The sequence below is a fragment of the Bos grunniens genome, chromosome 16 (genome assembly GCF_055505025.1).
Source record: "Bos grunniens cultivar Pamir isolate PY7600 chromosome 16, Bosgru_T2T1.0, whole genome shotgun sequence".
Classification (NCBI taxonomy): Eukaryota; Metazoa; Chordata; class Mammalia; order Artiodactyla; family Bovidae; genus Bos; species Bos grunniens.
The window spans coordinates 68,104,807-68,126,581 of NC_141180.1; the positions used below are offsets into that span (position 1 = coordinate 68,104,807).

At 39.0% G+C, this 21,775-nt stretch overlaps 1 long non-coding RNA gene across 4 annotated transcripts in view; it reads right to left on the reverse strand.

The window, feature by feature from the left end:
* The window catches only part of LOC147356955 (uncharacterized), a 431,587-nt gene that overhangs the window by 281,893 nt on the left and 127,919 nt on the right, over positions 1 to 21,775 (reverse strand). For all 4 annotated transcript variants that reach the window (XR_015143676.1, XR_015143679.1, XR_015143680.1 and 1 more), the window contains exon 2: positions 5,132 to 5,270. This is a non-coding gene — a long non-coding RNA (uncharacterized LOC147356955). The remainder of the gene's footprint in view (positions 1 to 5,131; positions 5,271 to 21,775) is intronic.

Below are 21,775 nucleotides of genomic sequence, written 5' to 3' on the forward strand. Positions count from 1 at the left end.
TGAGTGCAATTGTGCAATAGTTTGAGCATTCTTTGGCATTGTCTTTCTTTGGGATTGGAATGAAAACTGACTTTTCCAGTCCTGTGGCCACTGCTGGGTTTTCCAAATTTGCTGGCATATTGAGTGCAGCACTTTCACAGCATCATCTTTCAGGATTTGAAATAGCTCAACTGGAATTCCATCACCTCCACTAGCTTTGTTCGTAGTGATGCTTTCTAAGGCCCACTTGACTTCACATTCCAGGATGTCTGGCTCTAGGTCAGTGATCACACCATCATGATTATCTGGGTTGTGACGATCTTTTTTGTACAGTTCTTCTGTGTATTCTTGCCATCTCTTCTGAATATCTTCTGCTTCTGTTAGGTCCATACCATTTCTGTCCTTTATCGAGCCCATCATTGCATGAAATGTTCGCTTGGTATCTCTGATTTTCTTGAAGAGATCTCTAGTCTTTCCCATTCTGTTGTTTTTCTCTATTTCTTTGCATTGATCGCTGAAGAAGGCTTCTTATCTCTTCTTGCTATTCTTTGGAACTCTGCATTCAGATGCTTATATCTTTCCTTTTCTCCTTTGCTTTTCACTTCTCTTCTTTTCACAGCTAAGCCTCACACAAAACCACTATCTTGAGGGCTTAGACAGTGCTTGATTCATTGACATAGCTTTCTTCAGACCAAAAAGGGATTGCTTTATAGGAAAGGAGGTGTGAAAGTGGGTCTATAAGCATGGGATCCACTGCTCCTACTATAAACCAGAGCACTCAGAAGCTAACAGCCTGATAAAGCGTTGAAACAGCCTGTTAATGGTATAGCTGAAACCCCAATACAGAGGTAATACTTTACAAGGATGACACACTGTTCTCCAGGACACAATACACACTTTAAACAAAAAATCTTTAATTTATATAATGTTATGTCTCTTGCAAAGAAATAGAGGAAAACAACAGAATGGGAAAGACTAGAGATCTCTTCAAGAAAATTAGAGATACCAAGTGAACATTTCATGCAAAGATGGGCTCGATAAAGGACAGAAATGGTATGGACCTAACAGAAGCAGAAGATATTCAGAAGAGATGGCAAGAATACACAGAAGAACTGTACAAAAAAGATCGTCACGACCCAGATAATCATGATGGTGTGATCACTGACCTAGAGCCAGACATCCTGGAATGTGAAGTCAAGTGGGCCTTAGAAAGCATCACTACGAACAAAGCTAGTGGAGGTGATGGAATTCCAGTTGAGCTATTTCAAATCCTGAAAGATGATGCTGTGAAAGTGCTGCACTCAATATGCCAGCAAATTTGGAAAACTCAGCAGTGGCCACCGGACTGGAAAAGGTCAGTTTTCATTCCAATCCCAAAGAAAGACAATGCCAAAGAATGCTCAAACTATTGCACAATTGCACTCATCAATGGCACCCCACTCCAGTACTCTTGCCTGGAAAATCCCATGGACAGAGGAGCCTGGTAGGCTGTAGACCACGGGGTCACGAAGAGTAGGACAGGACTGAGCGACTTCACTTTCACTTTTCCCTTTCATGCATTGGAGAAGGAAATGGCAACCCACTCCAGTGTTCTTACCTGGAGAATCCCAGGGACGGGGTGTCCTGGTGGGCCGCCATCTATGGGGTCGCACAGAGTCGGACACGACTGAAGCAACTTAGCAGCAGCAGCACACACTAGTAAAGTAATGCTCAAAATTCTCCAAGCCAGGCTTCAGCAATATGTGAACCGTGAACTTCCTGATGTTCAAGCTGGTTTTAGAAAAGGCAGAAGAACCAGAGATCAAATTGCCAACATCCACTGGATCATGGAAAAAGCAAGAGAGTTCCAGAAAAACATCTATTTCTGCTTTATTGACTATGCCAAAGCCTTTGACTGTGTGGACCACAATAAACTGTGGAAAATTCTGAAAGAGATGGGACTACCAGACCACCTGATCTGCCTCTTGAGAAATTTGTATGCAGGTCAGGAAGCAACAGTTAGAACTGGACATGGAACAACAGACTGGTTCCAAATAGGAAAAGGAGTACGTTGAGGCTGTATATTGTCACCCTGCTTATTTAACTTATATGCAGAGTACATCATGAGAAACACTGGGCTGGAAGAAGCACAAGCTGGAATCAAGATTTCTGGGAGAAATATCAGTAGCCTCAGATATGCAGATGACACCACCCTTATGGCAGAAAGTGAAGAAGAACTAAAGAGCCTCTTGATGAAAGTGAAAGTGGAGAGTGAAAAATTTGGCTTAAAACTCAACATTCAGAAAACGAAGATCATGGCATCTGGTCCCATCACTTCATGGGAAATAGATGGGGAAACAGTGGAAACAGTGTCAGACTTTATTTTGGGGGGCTCAAAATCACTGCAGATGGTGACTGCAGCCATGAAATTAAAAGACACTTACTCCTTGGAAGGAAAGTTACGACCAACCTAGATAGCATATTCAAAAGCAGAGACATTACTTTGCCAACAAAGGTTCGTCTAGTCAAGGCTATGGTTTTTCCAGTGGTCATGTATGGATATGAGAGTTGGACTGTGAAGAAGGCTGAGTGCCAAAGAATTGATGCTTTTGAACTGTGGTGTTGGAGAAGACTCTTGAGAGTCCCTTGGACTGCAAGGAGATCCAACCAGTCCATTCTGAAGGAGATCAGCCGTGGGATTTCTTTGGAAGGAATGATGCTCAAGCTGAAACTCCAGTACTTTGGCCACCTCATGGGAAGAGTTGACTCACTGGAAAAGACTCTGATGCTGGGAGGGATTGGGGGCAGGAGGAGAAGGGGACAACAGAGGATGAGATGGCTGGATGGCATCACTGACTCGATGGACGTGAGTCTGGGTGAACTGCGGGAGTTGGTGATGGACAGGGAGGCCTGGCCTGCTGCGATTCATGGGGTCGCAAAGAGTCGGACACTACTGAGCGGCTGAACTGAACTGAACTGATGTCTCTCATGGTCTTCCCTTGTAGTTCAGTGGCAAAGAATCCACCTGCCAATGCAAGGGACGTAGGTTCAATCACTGGGTCGGGAGGATCCCCTGGAGAAGGAAACAGCAACCCACTTCAGTATTCTTGCCTGGAAAATTCCATGGACAGAGAAGCCTGGTGGGCTACAGTCCAAGGGGTACAAAGGGTTGGACAGGACTTGGTTACAGAACAATAACAAATGTCTCTAGTAGTCGGACATATGAGCTAGGGACCCGGGAAGTAGAAACAGGAGTGACCCGTTTTGTCATCAACCCCAGTGAGTTGTCTGGGGAATCTCTGTCTCTGTACCCACAACCCAGTAGGCTTCAATTGCACCCTCTTTGCCTTCCTGGGAACCTCACAATCGACCCACTCAGACTCTTCCTCTGCCCTCAGCATCCTCGTGGGGTTCAAAGAGGAGATACTTCCTCCTGGAGGGACTCAGGGAAAGGGACCGGCTTCCCACCAGAGGCTGTAGGACAGAAAGAAGACTGCCCTGATGCTGTTCTTCAGGAGACACTTGAGGAGCAGGGAGAGGCAGTCTCCTAAAGCTGCTGGGAGGAATGACTGGTCCCAAGAACGTACAGTGTAAAGGCACATTTGGGTTTCGGCATGCTTGGACCTTGGCATTCATCTGATTGGGGCCACAGGGTTCCACACCAGAAGCCCACATTGCTTCCCAGGACCCTGAAAGACTGGATCTGGGGCCCACACAGGTGCAATTCACCCTCACCTCTTCTGCACTAGGGAGGTCCCGCCTCTGCAGAGCGTCTGGGTCAGAGCACTTCTGCCTGCACCTGGCTGGGCCCCGAGGGTAGAGGCATCTGCACTGTGACTCTGAACCGAGAGGAAGCCTAGGGGACAAGGCAGCCACAAGGCTTGGGGTTTGCTTGATAGACGGTGTGAGCCAGACTTCTCACGGAAGAGTCTGGGAAGGGACCTCCAGCACCAGCGTTTCTCATCCCAGGACTCCTGCGTCCGCTCAGTACAACTGGTGAGATTCTGAAGGGGTCATTGCAGAGGCGGGGGCAGCAAGGAGCCTTCCACTGCTATGTTCCCCAGGAAGAGACACCCACTATAATCTTGAAAGAGCTGCTCCCAGAAGAGAATCTATAAGGAAGACTATGACGCAGAATGTGATCCTTCTTCAGAATGATGGAAAGCATCCCCCATTTGCTGGGAGTCCTGCCAAAGACCAGCTCTCTGTGTTCAGCCTTCTGTGGGTGACCTTGAATGAAACAACCTTCCTCTAGAAGGCTACGCCTCCATCCGGAGGCACATGACCCTCAGCGACTACTGATGTGAGAAGAAAAGGCGTGAATGCCTCACCCTAATGTGAAACAATTTTGAATCAGTACCATGGTCCCTGTGGAGTCAGTAGAGGCCTCTACTAGAGTTCACAGCTCTAATCTCTCCGTGCTTCTCCTTTCTTTCCTCCCATCTACAGTGTGGATCCCCGAAGCACTCCTTTGCCAACAACCTGCATACAAATCTCCATCTCAGAATTTGCTTCCAGGGAAGCCAACCTACAATGTAGGTTGGTACACGGTCAATTAACATGGATTTGCAAGCTACATTTGCTATCGTGTCATCAAAGGTTTATGCCATACCCAGTTTTATCTCTGGAACGTCAGAGATTTAAGTTTTGCATGGAATTGCACTTCACTGATAGAAGAATCACAATAAAAGTGCTTATTATCTGTGAAATTAACTTTTAAAATAGCCTGACAATTTTAAACTTCAAAAATATTACAATTAATGAAACACAGAATGCTTTTTTCTATCCTTTTAGTCACTGTAGGAGCAAATACATTAATAAATATATTTTGATTGGCCAAAAGTTGCATTAATAATAATTTGAACCACAACTACAACCCTAAAAAGAACCATTTTCCTTGAAGTTTAGGCAAAGAAAGAACAATTATTAATCCAAGATTGCTTTTTTTTCATTAACTCTTCCCCTCTTTTCTCAGCATCTAGCAGCAAAAAGGCAAAACTCATAGATTTACTTATATCACTATTGAAAGCATTTTGGAAGGTCTTTGGAAATACTGTGTCTTTTTAGAGACTCAGACTCAAGGTAAACATTTAAAGCAAAATCAATCAATTGATTAAAATCTGAATTGAATAATGTTTGTTAAATATAACTAATAAGCATTCAAAACACTAACCTCAAAATATGAAAGCTCTGCAGGCACCGATTTTGTTAGTGAAGTTAACTTTTACAGTTCTCTTTCAAAGGTATCCACATGCCAAATTCAGAAATTCGATTTGCATATTCCACTGAAGATTAACTAGCCTGCCACAGATCTGAAAAGCAGAAGAGAGAACAGATCATTAACATCATTAGCGTAATATACTGTTTATGAAAACCCCAAAGAAGGGGAATATTAAAAAACGTGGAAAGCTCAGCACAGAAATTAGAAAGAAGCGTTTGTGTTTGAATAGAAGAAATTTTGTTTAATAGTTAACTAGTCAAAACAACCAAGGGAATCAACCAAGGTAATTCAAATAGCAAGTAGAAATTATCTGGGGAGAACCAGAATATTGAAAGAAATAAGTCTTGATGGTCACATTACTCCTGCTCCTCCTAAATGGTACTGTATCCTCATATATTTTATATACTTGTTGGAGAAGACTTTTAAATATTAATTTGTGCCACAGTAAAATTATATTATGTAAAGGGCTTTAAGTGCTAAAGCTCAGCATGATTAAGCAATGCTGAAACTATTGTGATACAACAGAAAATGACTGAACTTATCTTCAATAAAAGGAACCAAGAGCTTTAATTATCTGTCCACAGTCTGTAATTTGAGCTTGTGTATAGCCTTATAAATAGAATTTTAAAAGAAAATAAGTTCCATAAATTTGTTTAGGAATTTTCAGCAGTATTCATGACCACTTAACAACTTCCATGTCAGTTTCCCAGGACTTATAGTAAGTTATGTACAAATTCAGTTATCCTAAAAAAAAAAACAGAAGCTTTTAAGTTTAATTAGGTCCCGTTTGTTTATTTTTGCTTTTATTTCCAATATTCTGGGAGGTGGGTCATAGAGGATCCTGCTGTGATGTTTCAGAGAGTGTTTTGCCTATGTTCTCCTCTAAGAGTTTTATAGTTTCTGGTCTTACGATTAGATCTTTAATCCATTTTGAGTTTATTTTCTGTATGGTGTTAGAAAGTGTTCTAGTTTCATTCTTTTACAAATGGTTGACCAGTTTTCCCAGCACCACTTGTTAAAGAGATTGTCTTTAATCCATTGTATATTCTTGCCTCCTTTGCTTCTGCACAACAAAGGGAACTATAAGCAAGGTGAAAAGACAGCCTTCAGAATGGGAGAAAATAATAGCAAATGAAGCAACTGACAAAAGACTAATCTCAAAAATATACAAGCAACTCCTACAGCTCAATTCCAGAAAAATAAATGACCCAATCAAAAAATGGGCCAAAGAACTAAATAGACATTTCTCCAAAGAAGACATACAGATGGCTAACAAATACATGAAAAGATGCTCAACATCATTCATTATCAGAGAAATGCAAATCAAAACCACTATGAGGTACCATTTCACGCCAGTCAGAATGGAGCCTATTATACAGAGTGAAGTAAGCCAGAAGGAAAAACATAAATACAGTATACTAATGCATATATATGGAATTTAGAAAGATGGTAACAATAACCCTGTATACGAGACAGCAAAAGAGAAACTGATGTATAGAACAGTCTTTTGGACTCTGTGGGAGAGGGAGAGGGTGGGATGATTTGGGAGAATGGCATTGAAACATGTATAATATCATATATGAAATGAGTTGCCAGTCCAGGTTCGATGCATGATACTGGATGCTTGGGGCTGGTGCACTGGGACGACCCAGAGGGATGGTATGGGGAGGGAGGAGGGAGGAGGGTTCAGGATGGGGAACACGTGTATACCTGTGGCAGATTCATGTTGATATATGGCAAAACCAATACAATATTGTAAAGTTAAAAAATAAAATAAATTTTTAAAAAACAAAAAAAACCCTTCACATCTTCATTTATGCTCTGCTTTATGGATTTAGACTCTTGAGAAGAAAAGAACTAAATTCACCCTTCGGTTGTTTGAATTATTAATTCTTCATATCATCCAAGGCATGTGTTCCTTCATCTTTTTCACATCTCTAAATTTTATCTGATCTTCCAAACCTAGTTCTATCCATCTCCCAGGAAGTGTTCTAACTTTTCTTTAACAAACATTCCTTTTTGAAATATTTATTACATTGGTATGTGTACCATACATATTAGCTTTTATAATAACCTGCTTATCATCTGACTCTCCCATTTCTGTCTAATCTGTCTCCTTGTAAACCATGTAAGTGATTTTAAGACAAATGTCAGGCTTTCTATTTTTTTGTACCCTTTGATGCACATTGGGCACAGAGTAAAAGACTAAAAATAAATATTGATACATTGAACAAAGTATCTCTTTCATTTACATGAAGTTTAAGATGTCTTGAAACTAAAACATGAGCTCAGAACCTTCACACTTGAGTATTAATTTGTGATCTCTTTTCAATGTCCCAATTCCAAGGTTAAGCTCAGAGATTATTTTTAGAAACACTGCAAAATTTTTGTAGGCACATCTAGCAATATAAAGAAAGGGGAGGTGCCATCCAGGCTCAGTGTCAAAAAGCTATAAGCTTCATAGAGTTTAACTGTATTTAAGTTACCTTATAAAGATGTGTTGTATCATTTTTGATAGTTTTATCTTCTCCTGAGAACACTCATACCACACTATTTGTATCAGCAAATACTAATAGTTCTCCTGTCTCCCTCTCCTCAAGTCGACCTGCTGCTGCTGCTGCTAAGTCGCTTCAGTCGTGTCCGACTCTGTGCGACCCCATGGATGGCAGCCCACGAGGCTCCCCCATCCCTGGGATTCTCCAGGCAAGAACACTGGAGTGGGTTGCCATTTCCTTCTCCAATGCATGAAAGTGAAAAGTGAAGGTGAAGTCGCTGAGTCTTGTCCGACAATTAATGACCCCATGGACTGCGGCCCACAAGGCTCCTCCGTCCACGGGACTTTCCAGGCAAGAGTGCTGGAGTGGGGTGCCGTTGCCTTCTCCGCAAGTCGACCTAATTGTGCTCAACTTCAGCCGGCCAGAGAAGAAAGCTCACTCACTCAGGGGCCAGTTGAAATATGAGAGCTCCATCTATGCTGCCTTCTTCCCAGATCATATTAGGTCAGTTGGTGGTTTGTACAGTAGCAAATTTGTTAAGAAGGAATTACATTTCTCATAACTTACAAAAGTAAATAGTGCAAGACTTTGGAGATGGAAGAAACGCAGATGCCATGACCTTCTGAAGGCCATCATGGTTAGATTCGTGCCACGACAAGCAGCCACAGGGTTGTTCCCCACTCCCTCTGCTCGTCATATAGCGCTGACTGTGATAGCCGGCCAACCCCATCACTAAATGCTGGGTAGTGCAGTAATAGTCATGGTAGCTTTCCACACCCTGCCCCAAATCAGCAACACACACACTTGGATTCTCAGACTGACTGATGGCAACTCTGATCATCCAATCCTCACATTCAGGACTTCATTATCTGAATTCTTTCCACAACTATGGAAGTTTTAATTTCTCTACTGTATCCTTGAGACAGACCGTATTTTCCAAAGATGGCCACAGTGATCGCTCCCATTCTACATGATCTCACAGTGTGACTCTGACCCAGACATGCCTCACATCAAGTGCTGGGCCTTTTCCCTCACCCTCACATCTTGAACATAGGGAGACACTTGTGATGACCTCAGACAGCAGAATGTGATGTGATGATGCTGTATTATTTCTGACACAGATCATCATATTGTCAGGTTCTTTTGCCTTACTTTCTTGGAATTCTTACTCTTGGAATACACCTCCTGTGCTGTCATGAGCCCAAGAGCCTCACAGAGACCCCCCCTAACTAACTCATCAGTTAGTAAAGAATTCATGATGTCTCTTTAACATGCTAACATCTTTCTCAAACTTTAAAATATTTCTTTATACAAGCAGAGATTACCTTACTAAGTGAAGTCAGAAAGAGAAAGACAGTACCATGTGGTGTCACTTATACGTAGAATCTAAATGATGACTCAAATGAACCTGTCTACAAAATACGAACAGGCTCATGGGCATAGAGAACAAAATCGTAGTTGCCAAGGAGACAGGGGGTGGGGAGAGGGATGGGATGGGAGGTTGGGGTTAGCAGATGTAAGCTTTTATAATTAGAAAGGATAAACAACACGGTCATACCATACAGCACAGAGAACTATATTCAGTATCTTATGATAAATCATAATGGAAAAGAATATTTTAAAAAATAATGTATAAGTGTATAACTGAATTACTTTGCTGTACATCAGTAATTAACATTAATGCAACATTGTAAATCAACTATACTTCAATAAAAGATAAAACACTTCTTTATAATCAAGTGAATCTTAATATCACCAAGCATTTATCAAGTACATCTAACTTAAATATATCTTTTAAATATTTCACTGTCAGCACAATTCCTACACCACTAGAACAAAGAATTCTGCTTTCAATTCCTCAAAGAGCATTCATTCATTTCATATTTACAACAGCTTCAACCCAGAGATGATCATTCAGGGTAGTTGTAAAAAAATTAAAAATGCAAAGTTCTCAGATTTATGTGATAAATCCTTGAAATATCTTTTGTTCTCAGAATTCATAACACAATCCAGTAAAAACATGCATATAAATAAAAATAAACTTTAAAATAATAATCTTAATATTAGAATTTTAATATATAGAAACTCTTCATTTCAATGAGTAAATCATTCTTACAAACACATGCTAGACTAGAAGACATGAATAGATGCCTGTACACTTTTTAAGAGGCGCTTTCAATCTAATATTCTTTGAATCAATTTTTTATACATTTACTATGCAATGATTCATAAATTCCTATAACCATCATAGAGCTTGCTTTGCCATTTTGTGTTTTAGAATTCTTAATGCATTAGTAAACAATTTTCTGTGCTGAGATGTATTTGATTTGGAATATGCAACTTCTTGAACATAATACAAGTTTAATTTTTGTTCATACTAACAAAACAAATTAAACAAATGTGCCTTGTCAGTTCTCATCCAACTGTTAATTCAGATATGAGAATTCCCCTACTTTATGCTTCTGCTACACTCAACATATGAGTTCCAAAATTATCAAGTTTGTCTGTATCAAGCCAGTGGAAGAGGAAGGAAGAAGTAGAGAAGCTGGACCTCTACCTTAACATTGATCCACAGTCAACAAACTTCAATTACTATTCTTAGGTTAAGATTTAGACACAGCCCCTCTGAAGCCACAGCTCTGTACCATGGAATACTGATGATATCTTTTTCTGGAAATCTATTTCCATATTTTTTTAAAAATCATGATTGCTTTTTAGTTAAGTCTTTTTATATTTTTCTCTGTTGGGTTTACAGATGAAGTTGGCATAAAGTCTTAACCCTACTGTGATAGCTTACAGTGAACAGTGTCAGATTTGTGATCTCTGAAGAAGAGAATATTGCTTCAGGACCAAAGACATGGCTTCAGTCACTCAGAGGTTCATGGGGCAAAAGTTTTATTACAGTGAAAAAGAGATAGAGAAAGCTTCCGACATAGACATCAGAAGGGGGCAGAGAATGCCCCAAACTTAGTAAGAGATTTATATACATTTTCAGAAGAATATCTCAAGGTTGTTAAGGTCTTACCAGACCCACTCCCAAAACTTACATCTTAAGATGAGAGGATTAGTCAGAAGGTTCCTATTAAGAAGGAGAAGTATATCCTTGAGCAAGATACATTGTTGTTATAGAATCATTAGTACAGAGCTAAAGGAAGATTTACTGAGCATGGCCCTGCCGTCAGACCAAGACACAGTTTCCCTCTCAGTCAGTATCTCCCATCAGGAAGCTTCTATAAGCCTCTTATCCTTATCCATCAGAGAGCAGACAGAGTGAAAATCACAATCACAGAAAACTAACCAAACTGATCACATGACCACATCCTTGTCTAACTCAATGAAATTATGAGCCATGCCATGTGGGGCCACCCAAGACGAATGGGTCATGGTGGGGAGTTCTGACAAAACGTGGTCCACTGGAGAAGGGAATGGCAAACCACTTCAGTATTCTTGCCTTGAGAACCCCATCAACAGTATGAAAAGGCAAAAAGATAGGACACTGAAAGATGAACTCCCCAGGTCGGTAGGTGCCCAATATGTTACTGGAGATCAGTGAAGAAATAAGTCCAGAAAGAATGAAAAGATGGAGCCAAAGCAAAAACAATACCCAGTTGTGGATGTGCCTGGTGATGGAAATAAAGACTGATGCTGTAAAGAACAACACTGCATAGAACCTGGAATGTTAGGTCCATGAATCAAGCCAAATTGGATGTGGTCAAACAGGAGATGGCAAGAGTAAACATCAACATTTTAGAAATCAGTGAACTAAAATGGACTGGAATGGGAGAATTTAAGGCCAACAACCATTATATCTACTACTGTGGGCAAGAATCCACTAGAAGAAATGGAGTAGTCATTATAGTCAACAAAAGAGTCCAAAATGCAGTACTTGGATGCAATCTCAAAAATGACAGAATGATCTCTGTTCATTTCCAGGGCAAATAATTCAATATTACAGTTATCCAAGTCTATGCCCCAACCAGTAATGCTCAAGAAGCTAAAGTTGAACAGTTCTATGAAGACCTACAAGGCCTTCTAGAATATGACCAAAAAGATGTCCTTTGCACTACAGGGGATTGGAATGCAAAAGTAGGAAGTTAAAAGATACCTGGAGTAACAGGCAATTTTGGCCTTGTAGTACAAAACAAAGCAGGTCAAAGGCTAATAGAGTTTTGCCAAGAAAATGCACTGGTCATAGCAAACGCTCTCTTCCAACAACACAAGAGAATACTCTACACATGCACATCACCAGATGGTAAATACCGAAATAAGATTGATTATATTATTTGCAGCCAAAGATGGAGAAGCTCTATACAGTCAGCAAAAACAAGACTGGGAGCTGACTATGGCTCATATTATGAACTCCTTATTGCAAAATTCAGACTTAAATTGGAGAAAGTAGGGAAAATACTAGAACATTCATGACCTAAATAAGATCCTTTACGATTATACAGTGGAAGTGACAAACATATTCAAAGGATTAGATGCGACAGAGTGCCTGAAGAACTATGGATGGAGGTTCCTGACATTGTACAGAAGGCAGTGGTCAAGAACATCCCCAAGAAAAAGAAATGCAAAAAAGCAAAATGATTGTCTGAGGAGGCCTTACAAATAGCTGAGAAAAGAAGAGAAGCTAAAGGCAAATGAGAAAAGGAAAGATATATCCATTTGAATGCAGAGTTCCAAAGAATAGCAAGGAGAGAAAAGAAAGCCTTCCTCAGTGATCAATGCAAAGAAACACAGAAAAACAATAGAATGGGAAAGACTAGAAATCTCTTCAAGAAAATTAGAGATACCAAGGGAACATTTCATGCAGAAATGGGCACAATAAAGGACAGAAACAGTATGGATTTAAAAGAAGCAAAAGATATTTTTAAAAGGTGGCAAAAATACACATCTTGGAATGCGAAGTCAAGTGGGCCTTAGGAATAATCACTACAAACAAAGCTAGTGGAGGTGATGGAATTCCAGTTGAGCTATTTCAAATCCTGAAAGATGATGCTGTGAAAGTGCTGCACTCAGTATGCCAGCAAATTTGGAAAACTCAGCAGTGGCTACAGGACTGGAGAAAGTCAGTTTTCATTCCAATCCTAAAGAAAGGCAATGCCAAAGAATGCTCAAACTACCGTACAATTGCTCTCACTTCATACGCTAGCTGAGTAATGCTCAAAATTCTCCAAGCCAGGCTTCAACAGTAAGTGAACCGTGAACTTCCAGGTGTTCAAGATGGATTTAGAAAAGGCAGGGGAAACAGAGATCAAATTGTAAATATCTACAGGATCATCGAAAAAAGCAAGAGAGTTCCAGAAAAGTATCTACTTCTGCTTTATTGACTATGCCAAAGCCTTTGTGTGAATCACAAACACACTGTGGAAAATTCTTAAAGAGACAGGAATACCAGACAACCTTACCAGCTTCCTGAGAAACCTGAATGCAGGTCAAGAAGCAATAGTTAGAATTAGACATGGAACAATAGACTGGTTCCAAATCAGGAAAGGAGTAGGTCAAGACTGAATATTGTCACCCTGCTTATTTTACCTATATGCAGAGTACATAATGGGAAATGCCAGACTGGATAAAGCACAAGCTGGAATCAAGACTGCCAGGAGAAATACCAATAACCTCAGATATGCAGATGACATCACTCTTATAGCAGAAAGCGAAGAAGAAATAAAGAGCCTCTTGATGAAAGTGAAAGAGGAGAGTGAAAAAGTTGTCTTAAAGCTCAACATTAAGAAAACTAAGATCATGGCATCTGGTCCCATCACTTCATGGGAAATAGATGGGGAAACAGTGTCAGACTTTATTTTTAGTGGCTCCAAAATCACTGCAGATGGTGATCGCAGCCATAAAATTAAAAGACGCTTACTCCTTGGAAGGAAAGTTATGATCAACCTAGACAGCATATTGAAAAGCAGAGATATTACTTTCCCAACAAATGTCCATCTAGTCAAGGCTATGGTTTTTCCAGTGGTCATGTATGGATATGAGAGTTGGACTGTGAAGAAAGCTGAGCACCGAAGAATTGATGCTTTTGAACTGTGGTGTTGGAGAAGACTCTTGAGAGTCCCTTGGACTGCAAGGAGATCCAACCAGTCCATCTTAAAGAAGATCAGTCCTGGGTGTTCATTGGAAGGACTGATGCTGAAGCTGAAACTCCAATACTTTGGCCACCTCATGGGAAGAGTTGACTCATTGGAAAAGACCCTGATGCTGAGAGGGATTGGGGGGAGAAGGAGAAGGGGATGACAGAGGATGAGATGGTTGGATGGCATCACTGACTTGATGGACGTGAGTCTGAGTAAACTCCAGGAGTTGGTGATGGACAGGGAGGCCTGGAGGGCTGAGATTCATGGGGTCACAAATAGTCAGACACGACTAAGTGGCTGAAATGAACTGAACTGAACTGAAGGAAAAACATACCCTTGAGCAGGATGAGTTATTTTCTCATGCAATCTTTAGCTCTGGGCTAAAGAGAGTTAGTCTGAGGCAAAATATATTGTTGTCTTAGTGACTCAGAGTTTAAGAAAAAACGTCTTATGTGACTAAGATAAAGCAATGTAGAAAGAAATGTTTTTCCCTTTCTCCTCCTTGAGGGCTCTGATTTCCTTATCAACCTACCTAAGAATTAGCTCTCTCAATTGTATCATCTTGTTTGGGAAGCACTCTCAGAGGTACTTACAGACAATATCTCTCAATATCTCAAAAGCATGATTTATTGTGTTAACTTCATTACTTTATTTATACTATTTTTATTCATTTTATTTCTCATTTGCCCTCGTTTCTTCAAATGAGGAAATAAATTTCCACGTAAAACTCAGAATGGAAATATATTAAACACATATAAAATCTGCAGTGACATTTTTAATGATAAATACATTTGAAAGTTAAATTTATTTAAAAAATTAATTTTTAAATATAAATGACAACAAAAAAATTTAGCATTTTTAATTTCTCTTTTTTTTTTTTTTCCTCTTCTGTATGATTCTCACTGCTGAGTTCTACAGTTTTCAGGCATAAAGATACTCTGGAGTGAGGCATTCCCTGGTGGTATAATGGTTAGGATTCTGGGCTTTCACTGCTGGGGCCTAAGATCAATTACTGGCTGGGGGAATTAAGATCCTGCAAGCTGCATGATACGTTATGCCCCCTCCCAAAAGACACTCTGGTGTGACATAAATGAAATGGAATGAAATGAAGTCACTCAGTCATGTCCGACTCTTTGTGATCCCATGGACTGTAGCCCACCAGGCTCCTCGGTCCATGGGATTTTCCAGGCATGAATACTGCAGTGGGTTGCCATTTCCTTCTCCATAACTGTATCCTTATTCTAGAACCTTATTTCTATTTTAGGAGATTGGTCAATGCTCATTTTTTTTTATTTTGTTTTTAAACTTTACAAAATTGTATTAGTTTTGCCAAATATCAAAATGAATCTGCCACAGGTATACATGTGTTCCCCATCCTGAACCCTCCTCCTTCCTCCCTCCCCATACCATCCCTCTGGGTCATCCCAGTGCACCAGGCCCAAGCATCCAGTATCGTGCATCGAACCTGGACTGGCAACTCGTTTCATACATGATATTATACCTGTTTCAATGCCATTCTCCCAAATCTTCCCACCCTCTCCCTCTCCCACAGAGTCCATAAGACTGTTCTATACATCAGCGTCTCTTTTGCTGTCTTGTACACAGGGTTATTGTTACCATCCTTCTAAATGCTCATTTTTAATTGTATGATTACATTTGTAGGATTAATGAAGCAACTTGAATATATATTGATAGATGAATGGATAAAGTAGATGTGGTACATATACACAATGGAATATTACTCAGCCACTGAAAGGAATAAAATAATGTCACTTGCAACAACAACGGGTAGACCTAGAGATTATCATACTACATGAAATAAGAGATAGAGATATACAAATATCATATGATATCCCTTACATATGAAATCTAAAAAATACTGATACGAATGAACTTATTTACAAAATAGAAATAGACTCAGACTTAGAAAATGAAGTTATGGTTATTGGGGGGAAGGGACAGATTAGGAGTTTATGATAAACATGTACACACTGCTCTATTTAAAATGGATAACCAACAAGGACCTACTGTATAGCACAGGGAACTCTGCTCAATACTCTGTGATAACCTAAATGGGAAAAGAATTTGATAAAGAATAGATACATGTATATATATAACGGAATCACTTTGCTGTACACCTGAGACTAACACCAGCTACACTCCAATATAAAATAATTTTTTAAAAGAGATATCTTAATTGTGCCTTCAAACACCACCTAAAAATGTCTTTAGTAGTTTATAAATTTTCAGTATGGCATGCTGGGTCAATAAACAAGTAACTTAACTTTTGATTTCATCAATTTCCTCCTCTCTAAAGGAGAATATTAGCATCTACCTCACAGGTCAGCTTAATGATAAACTCGTAGTCTACATAAAACAATTAGCAGAGTGTTTTGTACTTTGCACAATTTACCATTTAAAATGAAACATGTATATTACCATATATGAAACAGATTGCCAGCCCAGGTTGGATGCATGAGACAGGGTGCTCAGGGCAGGTGCACTGGGACAACCCTGAGGGATGGGATGGGGAGGGAGGTGGGAGGGGGGTTTAGGATGGGGGACACATGTAAACCCATGGCTGATTCATGTCAATGTATGGCAAAAACCACTACAATATTGTAAAGTAATTTAAGCCTCCAGTTAAATAAAGTAATTTACAAAAAAAAAAAAAAAAGACACACAATGTTTGATGGGCTCTTTTAATAACAAAAATATCATATTTCACTTTTGTGGGCAGTGTTTTAACCCATGGGTTACTTTGATTTCATGACCACTTATAGAAGAGAAAACTGTAGCAACTTAGTTGCATATTACTTTTTCCTACACCCTAACTTAAGGAAAAATAACTAGCAGTGATTAGGAATGATACCTGGTATCCCTTTCAGTAGAAAATGACCAAAATGACATTATTCCACAATGGTATGGAAACTTCTAGGCTTTTGTCTTCCTTAAGATTATGAACATGTTAAAGGGCAAATTTTTTATCCTCTAAATCTATACTCTACCTTTCTCCAGAAAACTCTGTTTTCTTGAACTTAAGATTCAAATAATTATTTGCAAGTTTACACATAGCTGGCCAAAATGCAAAGTTTGAGGCCACAGTACTAAAACTGCTCTCAAATCTGGCACCAAATACAGGGTTGGAGGTTTTCCAAAACCATGCTCATGTTCAATAATTCACAAAAAGGACATATAAAACTCATTCAAAGCCATTATATGCATGACTACAGTTTATTACAGGGCAAAGAAACAAACAAAGGTAAACCACAGGGAGAGATGAACACGACAGAATCTGAAAGTGTTCCAAACATGAAGCTTCTGTTGTCCTTAGGCAGCGTTACCTTCCCAAACTGATACGTGGCGATGTGCCAAGAGTACTGCAAACTGAGGATGTTCACCTGAGTGTCAATTTCCAGAGTTTTTATTGGAGATTGATCATGTACACATAATTGATTAATTGCTTGATTGCCCACATAACTGAACTCAGTCTCTGAGTTCTGATCCTGCATGACCCAAGGCTCCCATTGAAAATCACTTGCTGGTCTTTCTGACATGGCCAGTCCGTACTCGGTGTTTATTGGGTGTGGTCAGTCCTCACCCAAACAAAGACACTTGGTTCATGTATGACACAGGTCATCACTTAGAAGCCAAGGGCATATGGCAGACCTCTCTTTGGACAAGGCCAAATTTTCCACTACAGAGTGTCACCAGTAGGAGATGGCCGATTGCCTGTGTATATGTCAACTTCTTCTCTTTGAAAACAGACAGACAAAAAAAAAAACCTGATTCTGTCTTTTACATGTAAAATCCCTGAGAGAGAAGACTGGTTGTTTGCTTTGTCCCTGTCATGTAGGTTGTGTGGAAATTTCACCTAAATCACTTCTCCAAAAACGTCTAGTTCACAATCAACGCCAACTGCTATGATTTCATTAAAATAATTATCGCACATAGGTAGAATGTACATTCATTTATTTGCCTAAAGAAAACATTGAGATATAAAGTAGAAGAAAGAGGAAACAGTGATTTTAAGAGTATGGCCGTCAATTTTACTCCATTATCTGTACCTCGACTTTTTGGTCCAAATCATGGTTTGTCCATATTTAATGATTTTCAATGAATGGGAAAATACAGCTTTCGTCAATAATTCACTTTCATGTCTAACTTCTCTTTGAACCAGGAAGAGTTTTCTTATGCTTGATTCAAATTACTCTTGCTCAAATTTAAATGAATTTTCTTTGTTCTGTTTTTAGCAGTCAGATCAAGCAGTACATGGGAGAATGAAGGCAACACAAAGCATTACTACTAACCATTTCTCAAATATGTCAAAGACACTTTAAATTCTAATTCTTCCCGAACCCTAGATTTTAGCTATCCCTCTCACCATGGGGTCATAGCAAATCTAATAAGAGATTCAGGATGCAGGAAACTCTCAAAACTATTTAAAAATATGCTCTTTAATGAAATTACATAAAAATAAGTTACTTAAAACTGTATTTTTTAAGTTGCTCATTGCATAACATAATTATCTCCATACCTCACAGTGGGACATGAAATTAACTATAAGGTTATATCTTTGGCATCCTTAGTTTCTAGATTTCAGAAATGTTATGACTATGTTGCTAAGCAATGTGCAAATCGATGGCTTCTTGGGCTTGTGTATCCTTTGGAAGAAGCTATATTTAACAGTTTGTTTATAATGTATTTTCCTAGATGCAAAATATCCATAGCACTGCTAGAACACCTGCCTTTAGGGTCATCTAATTAAATTCACTGGAAACATATTTAGTGATGTTTATTTTCTAACTACATTATGTGAAATATAATGTCAGCACGTATATGTGTATGTGTATATAAAATACTACTTTTTACTTGTATATTTATACTAGAGATACATTTCTAATTGTCTAGATGTCAAATTCCAAGTGATTTGTAGGAAGAATGGCTGATTCTTGTTACCTAACATAGGAGTTCTACTTAACCATTGCTATAATAGTCATATAACCTTTTCAGCAACTCTGTTAAAGCCTTTCTTCTGCACAGTCGGGGCAACTTATCAAACATGGCAGTCTAATTTAGGTGGATAAACTTCTCAGTATGCCCTAAAATTTCAGAGGTGCTCAAGAATCAAAATAACTCTTGTTAAATCCCAGAACTAAATCTTGTGGAAATTCATAACTGAGAATCCCTAGTACATTTTACCTGCTTATTCTTTTATGTATTCATGAATTCAAAAAAGATCAGTGAATTCTAACTCCATGTTAGACTGAGTAATATAAAGACAGACCCCATGTAACATTCTTCTTCAAGACACTTACATTAGGCTTGTGTGGATTTATAAGGTAATAAGGGCAGAAGGCACCATCATTTATAGAAATATGATTGAGGTATTAGAGTATGAAGAGAACCCTGACATTTAAGAGACGGGAAATGAGAAAGGACACAGAAGAATAAAAAGCTACTGAACATAGATAGACACAGAGGTATAAAGTGCTTTAGGTTAACACAAAAATTACAGTGTGGCTGGAGAATAAGAAAGAGCAGAGCAGGCAGAGGAAAGGCCTTGAATGACAGGCCAAATGCAATGAGAAAAGCTTTGATCTGGTTATTGAAAATATTAGTATTGAGCTTAAAACAGTTACATTATTAGTAGTGAAATGATGAACTGGGAGACAGAGGTGGTTAAAGGTAAAACTGTTAAGCAGGAAAGGCAAATTGGAGAGCAATTTGGACATATTTGGAGATTTTAAGTGACCCTAATAAATAATTTTTAAAAACTGGACTAAGTATCCCCATATTTGGAAGGGAGAGAATAAAGAAAATGTACATTAAGGGTGTGTAAATAAGATAACTTGAAACTCAGATATTATGATCAAGATACAACATTTCTGAATATTTCTGAATCTTACTTACTGGACCATTGTTTTAAATGATAAATTATAAGCCAAATTTAGGTATGTAGCTTCTGCACTGGAGGATTTATTGAATTATCAACATGAAAACCTCCAATCTATCCTTTCCTCCAGCCTATGCCATTCCTCATGAATGGCAATGCCCAAGTTAAAGGTTGCTCCAGAAGCCACTATTCCTGAGAAATTAATGATTGGAGCACCTTGCAGACCTGCAGCAAATCTGTAGCATGCATGAGAAATAAACTTCTGCTGTTCTAGGCCACTGATGTTTTCAGCATAAGATAGCCTCTGACTGACTGAAAAGACACTGGTGCAAAAAAAGTCCAACAGACCAAAATGCAGAGCTCACAAACAGACAGACATACAGACACCTTATCAATAGGGTACCAGGCAAATCAACAAGAAAAGGAAGGGTTGTTTGGAGTGGGAGAATGGGCTGACTATGTGGACACATATAAAACTGATCCCTATCTAAGACCATAGAGAAATGAGAAATCTAGGTGGATTACAGACCTAAGGGTCAAATAAACGTTTACCAAAAAAATGTTGGAAAATTTCTGTGACCAAGAAAAAAAGAAGTTCTTAAATAAAACTTTTAAAGAAATCTAGGTGGATTGCAGCTCTAAGGGTCAAATAAACGTTCACCAAAAAAAATGTTGGAAAATTACTGTGACCAAGAAAAAAAGAAGTTCTTAAATAAAACTTTCAAAGTATAACCTGAGAAGCAAAAAATTACAAATAAATCTGACCATCAATGTGAAACAAAAAAGAAAACTGCAATCCCAGAAAAGATAAACGAACGTCCTGTCAGTCCCTTTCCAGCAGAGAAAACCAAACAAGTTGACAAATAGAAGAAAAGGCATTCAAAATCATAGTTATCAGAGATATGCACATTAAAACTAGTAATGCATCACTATAGTCCCATCAGACAGCTGTGTAGGACCAAGTGCTGGGCATGGACAAGCCCTCAGTCTCTGCCATGGAAAGATTTGCTGCGGAGACCATGCTGGAGAGCAGTTTTCAATTACTTAGTTAAATAAAATATACACAATGTGCTCCTTCCTCATTACTCATCCAGGTAAGTTTTCACAAGATAGTTTAGAGGACAATGTAAACAGATGTTCATTGAAGGACAGTTTATAGAGATGGGTCAACAGATATGTGAATGTGGTGGACACATGTCGTGGAGTATTGTGGGGCGTCTGGGACAAAAATTAGAGATAAATCTAGAAGCACGAATCATCTTCAAAATGTACTAATTACTTTTAAAAAGAAAACTAAATTATGCCATAAATTTCTATTTATTCATATTCAATGATGGTCAATACTGAAATTAGACTGATTATATTCTTTGCAGTCGAAGATGGAGAAGCTCTATATAGTCAGCAAAAGCAAGACCAGGAGCTGACTGTGGCTAAGATCATGAACTCCTTATTGCCAAATTCAGACTTAAATTGAAGAAAGTAGGGAAAACCCCTAGGTCATTCGGGTATGACCTAAATCAAATACCTTACAATTATACAGTGGAAGTGACAAATAGACTCAAAGGATTATTAGATCTGATAGACAGAGTGGATGGAGGTTCATAACATTGTACAGGACAAGGTTCATAACGTTGTAGAGGAGGCAGTGATCAAAACCATCCCCAAGAAAAAGAAACACAAAAAGACAAAATGGTTGTCTGAGGAGGCCTTACAAATAGCTAAGAAAAGAAGAAAAGTGAAAGGCAAAGGAGAGAAGGAAGGATGTACCCAACTGAATTCAGAATTTCAGAGAATAGCAAGGAGAGGTAAGAAAACCTTCCCAAGTGATCAATGAAAACAAACAGAGGAAAGTAACAGAATGGGAGACTAGAGATCTCTTCAAGAAAATTAGAGATACCAAGCGAACATTTCATGCAAAGATGGGCTCAATACAGGACAGAAACAATGTGAACCTAACAGAAGCAGAAGATATGAAGAAGAGGTGGCAAGAATACATGGAAGAACTGTACAAAAAAGATCTTCATGACCCAGATAAGCATGATGGTGTGATCACTCACCTAGAGCCAGATATCCTGGAATGTGAAGTCAAGTGGGCCTTAGAAAGAATCACTACCAACAA